The sequence below is a fragment of the Micromesistius poutassou genome, assembly GCF_964030765.1.
Source record: "Micromesistius poutassou genome assembly, contig: SCAFFOLD_5656, whole genome shotgun sequence".
Lineage (NCBI taxonomy): Eukaryota > Metazoa > Chordata > Actinopteri > Gadiformes > Gadidae > Micromesistius > Micromesistius poutassou.
The window spans coordinates 1-8,503 of NW_028177195.1; the positions used below are offsets into that span (position 1 = coordinate 1).

An 8,503-nucleotide genomic window follows, 5' to 3' on the forward strand; every position below is an offset into this window, starting at 1 on the left:
TCTCTCTCTCCCCCTCTCTCTCTCTCTCTCTCTCTCTCTCTCTCTCTCTCTCTCTCTCTCTCTCTCTCTCTCCCCCTCTCTCTCTCTGTCTCTTCCCCCTCTCCCCCCTCTCTCTCTCAATGACTGAAGATCTAGACGATGCTTATCGCGTAATGAAACGCCCTGGATTAGGCCAGTCTCGCTCCTATCGGTCTCTTTTGATAAAGCAAACAAGGGGAATAATGGCGGCTTCCGCCATTGGCACAGAGGACTCCCACCGAGCAGCGTTCAGGTGTGCTTGAGGCTGTTGAGTAGATACCTCCCTCTAAGAAGTGGTCTCGGTGTAAACAACTGTGTGTGAGGTGGGCGTCAGATGGCCATCGCTGGGCAGCAGATAGGGTAGTTTGACGCCGTGTCGGGCCGTGAAGGCATGCTGTTGACATAAAGCGAGATTGGGTCCGGGAGTTATCACCTTCTGTTGTTGACTCTGTGCAAGTTCTCTGTGCTCCCCCTGTTCTCCTCAAGGCTCAACCTTGTTTTCCTTTCTCTCCTCGGCAGATCCCAGACCTATTGACTTTGGAAAAGAGACTGTCTTCAACCAGAAACCCCGCTTCAACGGAGGTGAGGCTCCGGTTACAACGCAAACACTTGATCTCTCCACCTCCTCTCCTCTCCTCCGCATCTCTCTTCTCCTCCGTCGCCACCGCTCTCGGCCGCCTCCTCCTCTCCTCACTCCTTCACACCTTCCTTTCTATTCTTCATTTTCACAGTAAGATTATGTGGCTATGCTAGCAGGGAAGTAAGAGAAGTATTTCTGCCCTGAGGCCGGACAGAGTCCTCCATAAGCCTCATTAGGAGAAGTGTAGCATTAGCTCTGTTTCAGGGCCAGTTCTACACCCACAGTAAAGCTAATGCTACGTAGCATTAGCCCTGGGGTATAGCTAATGTTACGTGGCGCTGTCCCCGGAGTAGAGCTAATTCTGCATAGCACTAGCCCTGGAGCAGTGTCAGGTCCAGAGAAGCGCTAAAGCTACGCAGTGTTAGCCCTGGAGCAGAGCTAAAGCTACATAGCGTCATCCCAGAAACAGAGCTAATGCTACATCGTGTGAAGCGTGCAGCCCAGCTTTGCCTCTGGCTCTCCATGTTTTAGCTTCGTTACAACAAAAACCAAGCCTCTGGCTAGATACAGACTCAGGTCTATTTAAGTGTGCGTGTGTGCGTGTGTGTGTGTGTGTGTGTGCGTGTGTGCGTGTGTGTGTGTGTGTGTGTGTGTGTGTGTGTGCGTGTGTGCGTGCGTGTGTGTGCGTGTGTGTGTGTGAGACTTCAAGAACCAAGAAAGACAGGCACGTTCCCTCTGGGCATCTGGGAAAAAAACTGCTGTCTCTAACAATCAGTTTATTTTGTGTGGCTGTGTGTGTGGCTGTGCATGTGTGTGTTGCATACTTCTTAAAAGGAGTCAGTGTTTAATCAAGTCTCTTGACTGGAACAACAGAGAACACTTCGTTCTCGGTTTCAATCTTACTCTTATTCACTGTGCGTACTGCCCTGAATGCAGTCCTTAACTGGTGTCTGGCTTGTTCACGTGTCGACATACATAAGTGTATTAGACCCCCTGACACGCGCGCACCACACACCCTTCAGGTTGTTAGCTGTTTTAAAGCATTAGGAAAAAAAAAGCATGTTTTAAAGCACATCTTGTGGAGTAGCTTAGCGTGATTGTTTTTGTGTTTGAAATCGTTTAATCTATACCCCCTTTATAGATCACTATGCATTATTCATGTGTTTTTAATTAACACATATCGTTGCCCTTATGGTAATCCTTGGTCAAAACCCAAGAAAGACTTTCACAAAGTCCGCAGTCCACCTGCTGAGCAAGATGGTCCAGCCCCTACCTCCACCTCATTGACCTCATGTATCTGATAAGCTTTTATTTACTTCCTCAATCCCAGAAGGGAAATGAACATGTCATTCAACTGCAGCGTGCTCTGTATGTTTACTGTCCTATAATGGCCCCTATACTTGCCTGTTCCCCTCACTGTGCACGAGCACCTGAAGTCTGCTACTGATTGTGACCATGCATTCATATATGTTTGTGTTGATGTGTCTTGGCTGCCTCCAGAAGATTAATGAACAATTTGAGACGAAAAAAAACCTTTGACTACCAAAACCCCCAAACTTAACCCTAACCTTTCCTCCCCCCCCCCTTCCTCCCTTCCCCCCTTCCCAGGCTACGTCTTCCCGGGGTGGCCGCCCTCCTCCTCCACGCCGTCATCGGCGGACCCTCCCTCGGTGACCCTGGTGTCGGAGAAGGACAAGGACAACGCCTGGCTGTACTCCCTGGACCCCATCCTGCTCACCATCATCGTGATGAGCTCCCTGGGCGTGGTGCTGGGCGCCGTGTGCGCCGGCATGCTGCTCTACTGCACCTGCTCCTACAGCGGGCTGTCCTCCCGCTCCTCCACCACCCTGGAGAACTACAACTTTGAGCTGTACGACGGCATCAAGCACAAGGTGAAGATCAACCAGCAGAGGTGCTGCTCCGAGGCGTGAGCGCGCGTGGGGCGGGGGGAGGGGCCCCACCCTGGGGGTCTCGTGGTGAGGGTGGAGGAGCGGAAGGTCGGACAAAGGACTGGTGAGGGGGTGGAGGGCGTGGATGAGGGGGCAGATCTCCATCCTTGTCCCCCCTCCGTGGAGAACGTACCGAGATGCGTTTGCAACGTCTGCTTCCGCGATTGTAAAGGACGGGAGTCCTTTTTGTGTTTGCCTTCACGATGGAAACCGAAGCAGCACTACTCGGACGAGTTTCAACGGCCCCTCAACCAACCCACCACCACCACTCGCCGGCCCCTCACCCCGCAAGGCCCCGTTGGTTTTGATGTCCGAAGGGGGAGAACTTTTGAATGCCAACCTCCCCCTTCTCCTTTGCTGTTGATGTCTGATGGGGGGGGGGAAAGACTTTGAGCTCTATTAACCCCTGACCTTCTCATGTGCCAAGTGTATGGAGTCCCACCCCCTCCCTCGCCGCCCTTGCGCCTGCCCACCCTCACCTGCTTTCAGGCCTCAATCGGGGTGCGGGGGAGAGACTGGATGGATTACCCCCCTTACCAACTGCCCAGCTCCTCCTCTGCCTGCAGGAGAGAGTCTGCTTGATGATTAAAACAAAAAAAAGCCTGTGAATGAATGAAGGAATGAATTACATGAATGACAACATGAACGACCAGCATTGAAATGCAAACCCACCGGCCAGCAGAAGTCGGTAAAATTGTGACAATCTGGGTGCTTGGACCTTGGGCTACCGCACCAATAGAGTTCTCCAGTAGAGTTCTCCAGTAGAGATCTCCAATAGAGTTCTCCAGTAGAGATCTCCAGTAGAGTTCTCCAGTAGAGTTCTCCAATAGAGGATTCTGACATGGACTTTCTTGGAAAGAACAAATGCTAGTTTATCCTCATCCACTTGAATTTCAACGTTTGCCAATGATAATGAGAAGACACAGATTCAAAGGTCCACCTCAGACCGCAGCTGAAGACTTCGGTACTTCTCCTAATGGACCTTTTAGTGTGGGTTCACTCCAATCAACTCCATATCAAACGAATGCCTATCCCCCTTGCTTAAAAAATGTCCTGATAATGACAGTAATCACAACAGTTATAACAACACAACTCAAACGAATCCAGATTTCTGAGAGCGAAAAAACCTGACGAAATGATGAAACATCGATGTCCGTCGTTGAAGGCAGTTATAAATATGAGTTCTATCAGTTTGAAAAGCCGGGAGTACATTAGCATGTCGGTTAGCTTACTAGCGGTGATCGCCCGCTACTTGTTCAGTCTGCGCTTCGTGAAAAACCAGTGGCATAGAAGAGTGATGGTGATTGTTTGGTTGTTTCTGTTTTGTTTTAGCATTGTGTCTCTTTAAAAAAAATGAACATTTAAAAGACGAACCAGCTTCAGTTTTTGTAACCGCCCTGTAGGATACTTTTCGCCATTTTTAGACGTACCTTTATTTTTTAGTTGAGCACGACCCATTGTCACGTCATTGCTCATGGACGTCACTGTTTCTTGATTTATCTTCTTTTGTTTAACATATTTTCTGTTAGAAACGATCAGTTTAAAGATAAAAAGTAGACAAGTAAAGGAAAATGAAAGACAGAAATCTATCGAAATCTAACATGCTGTTATGAAGTCCTGCTTTAGATCCAGTATTCTAGAGTTTGTGTTTGATATATATATATATATATACATATATCTATTTTTATTTCTTGATTTTTGACTGTATGAGCGGCCGACATTATACAACACATTGGTCAGATACTGTGGGAACAAACGGCCAGTGATTGTTTTACTGCAACCTATGGATTGCCAATGAGCTGAAACAGTGTTCAAGATTTCCTTTAGTGGTGGTGTTGGTGGAGTGACACCCACCCAACACCTCCCCCCCCCACCCTGTCCACACCCCGGTCCCTGAACAGAGGGCCGATGGAGTTGGAGCAGGCCCTAGAAGCGGAGGTGTTTCTTCAGACACACACACAAGCGAGCCTTAAGCTGACCTACAGTACAACGCTGTATTGGATGAGAGCCATGGTGGACAGCCAGTGCTGCTGGAGGAAGACTATTAGTGCATCCAACTGATGGAGAAACACACAGACAGACACGCGGACACACACTGACATACAGACACACACTGATGCACAGAGAGTCGCTCAGACATGACGGGGCAGGCTCAGAGAAGTTTAGATCGGAAAGAGAGAGACAGAAAGGGAGAGTGAGACACGATGTGGTACACTCAGACATAAACAGACCAGTAGGGTGAAAGGCCAAGCCAGTAGGCCCATCAGTTAGAGAGAAAGAGACAGGGAAACAGACAGATTAAAGCTCAGTAACCCCCGACCTGGGCTTAAAGAATCACATCCAGACATGTTTTGTAAACTATCAGGGAGAGTAGATCTCCTTGTGTTGTTGTAGCTTTAGTTTGGAGTACGCTGTGATGACAGTTTAATTCTCAAATCTATAAAACGAGAGGAGAAAATGAAAGATGATGAATACCATTAGAGTGAGAAAGAGGGGGGATTGAATACTGTACACAATACATTCATAATTCCCATTCTCTCTCTCACTCTCTCTCTCTCTCCCTCTCTCTCTCTCTCTCTCTCTCTCAATCTCTCTCCATTCAAGGGCATGTAACTCTATAGGCGGCAGGTCTATTTTGGCCAAGTTAAAGGATGGAAGGATGGGATTATGAAGGGGCGTTGAAGGATGGAGAGAGCGATGGAGAGAGGGAGGGAGAGATGGAGAACATTGGGTTCATCGTGCTAAGCTTTCATTTGACTGTGGCAGACTGTTCTATCCAAGTGCCTTGGAGCCACTTTCTCCTCTCCCCCACTCAACTTCTGAACTCTATCTCTCTCTCTCTCTCTCTCTTCCGCTCTCTCTCTCTCTCTCTCCCTGCTCTCTCTCAGTCTCTCTCTTCCTTTTTCTGCTCCTTCCCTTTTTCTCTTTTTCATGATCCACCACTCGTACACGTACATTAACCTAGGTTACACGCACACACAAACACACACACACACTCTCTCTCTCTCTTTCTCTCTCTCTCTCTCTCTCGCGCTCTCTCTCTCTCTCTCGCTCTATGTCTCTCTCTCTCTCTCTCACTCTTTCACTCCGTCCCTCTCCCTCCTATCTCCTTGTGTGTCTGACTCTGCTCTCTTTTTGGACATCCAGATAGTTTTAGCGGTTCTGTTCTGATGGACACACACACACACACACACACACACACACACACACACACACATTCATACACACCATTCACACACACACACACACACACACACACACACACACACACACACACACACACACACACACACACACACACACACACACACACACACACACACACACAGATGGGCGCCCCCATACACCTCCAGCACTGGCTACATCACTCAAACAGTTGTTTGTAGACTTTGTACAGAAATATTTCCTTTTTTTAATGTTATTATTATTATTTAATAAAGCTTAAATGAAATAAGTTCTGTTGCCTTCTGTGTCTTTCTTATGGGTTATTTGTGTGTGTGTGTGTGTGTGTGTGTGTGTGTGTGTGTGTGTGTGTGTGTGTGTGTGTGTGTGTGCGTGCAAAGCATGCATGCGTGCGGGTGTTTGGTGTGTGTGTGTGTGTGTGTGTGTGTGTGTGTGTGTGTGTACATTGTAATAATCACTATGTCCAGCTTGTGTTTGAAATACTTTCTAATCTCCTGTGTGTATATTTGGCATGGAATTTGTTTACAGGGTATGAGAAGGTGTGTGGGTGGGTGTGTGTGTGTGTGTGTGTGTGTGTGTGTGTGTGTGTGTGTGTGTGTGTGTGTGTGTGTGTGTGTGTGTGTGTGTGTGTGTGGGTGTGTGTGTGTGTTTAATTAAAGTAGAGAACAGTTAGCGCCACAAAGTCTACGCTGGGCCCTTTGCTAATTTAGGTCATGTGGTCACACACACATACACCTCTACACACCCTTTTACACATGCACACACACACACACACACACACACACACACACACACACACACACACACACACACACACACACACACACACACACACACACACACACACACACACACACACACACACACATACAGCCTGTAAACACATACCATGCCAATCAGGCTCTGTATTAACTTTAAAGGCCCTCGGAACATCAAAGGCCGGCAGCGCTAAGGCCCCACGCTCCTCTAGAGCTCATCTGGCCTTTCTCTCTTCCTCTCTGCTCCCTCCTTCCTTCCTTCCTTCCTCCCTTCCTTCCTCCACTCTCCCTCCTTCCTCCCTCCACACTCCCTCCACACTTCCTTTCTCCACTCCCCCTCCATCCTTCCGTCTATCCTTTATTCCTTCCGTCCGTCCGTCCCTCCATCTCTACCTCCACCCCTCCTTCCATCCCTCCATCCAGCCTTCCGTCCATCCGTGCCTTCCTCCGTCCCTCCTCCCCTCCATCCCTCCCTCTATCCCTCGTCACCTTGCTTCCTCCTCCCATCCCTTCCGTGCCTTCTTCCACTCTCCTTCCCTCTCCTCTTAGTGCATTCCTTCCTTTCTAATCTACTCTCGCTCTTTCTTGCACGCTCTCTCTCTCTCTCTCTCTCTCTCTCTCTCTCTCTCTCTCTCTCTCTCTCTCTCTAAACATTTACCGAAGCCAAGTCAAGTAAAGTTCAATTGTATCGTACCGTAATCACGTCAAGAGTCTCCCCTCCTGGCTCGCTAATCTGATGTTAACCTAACCTCTCCCTGCACTTTATACCAACCCACCTCCTCCATTTCCTCCTCTCTTTCCATCTCCCTCCCATCCCTCTCGCTCTCGTTCGCTTCTCATCGCCCCTTCATCTATCTGGCAAAATCCCTTTTTGCTCTCTGTTTATCTTTCCCCAAACTGTGGTTTTTCCTGCTCTCAATTTCTTTCGTTCTTCCTAGTCCTAAATTCTCACACACACACACACACACACACACACACACACACAAACACAAATAAATGCAAGCTCTCAATTCTCACAAGTACTTATTTTTGTTGTTCTGGTTTCTCCTTGACTGTGAATGTGTACATTATCAAGCCCTTTTATCTGATTGGCTGTGGGTGTGTACAGTGTCATGGCCTCCTTTCTGATTGGCTGCATGTATGCATGCTTGTCTAATGTGACTTTGGAGTGCTGTAGTTAGCTGGGATCCCTGACCTCTCTGTCAGCACTTCCCATCTTCTCATGGCTCCTCCTGTTTTCATCCTCTCCTCTGCTTCTTTTATTCATCCCTCCATACTAACATACGACTTCCTCTGAAGATATTGACCTGGTTCTCACGCTTAGAGAGCACCACACACACACACACACACACACACACACACACACACACACACACACACACACACACACACACACACACACTGAGCAAGCACACACACACACACACACACACACACACACACACACACACACACACACACACACACACACACACATACACACACACACACACACACACACACACACACTGAGCAAGCACACACACACACACACACACACACACACACACACACACACACACACACACACACACATTGAGCAAGCACACACACACACACACACACACACACACACACACTTAGAACACACACACACACTGAGCACACACACACACTGTGCAAACACACGTTAGCATTGATTGTACAAACACAAATGTGCGTACAAATGTATAAACCAAAGTGTTGGTACATATTGCTCCATTATTTTCGGTAAATTAGAAGTATATCAGGTATAATGCTCAGACTATTGGTAAAGACTCCCTCATAGATAGTAGACTAGTGTCTCAAATTAAAAAACCAAACTTTTCTTTAATAAATTGTTCTCCACAGTTTGCCAGGCGTTGGCTGTAACCTACTAACATAGATTTTAAAATTCTGCTTACATACAGGAAATATAGCACAACCACACACTCACACATGCATGCGCACATAGTTACACACACACACACACACACACACACACACACACACGCACA

At 47.9% G+C, this 8,503-nt stretch overlaps 1 pseudogene across 1 annotated transcript; it reads left to right on the forward strand.

Annotated features, from left to right (window-relative positions):
- The first annotated feature begins 537 nt into the window (after nucleotides 1–537).
- On the forward strand, nucleotides 538–2,529 carry LOC311376682 (neuropilin-2 pseudogene; annotated as a pseudogene). The gene is made up of 2 exons (XR_014684303.1): nucleotides 538–600; nucleotides 2,207–2,529. The product of XR_014684303.1 is annotated as a neuropilin-2 pseudogene (transcript).
- Nucleotides 2,530–8,503: the final 5,974 nt, after the last annotated feature.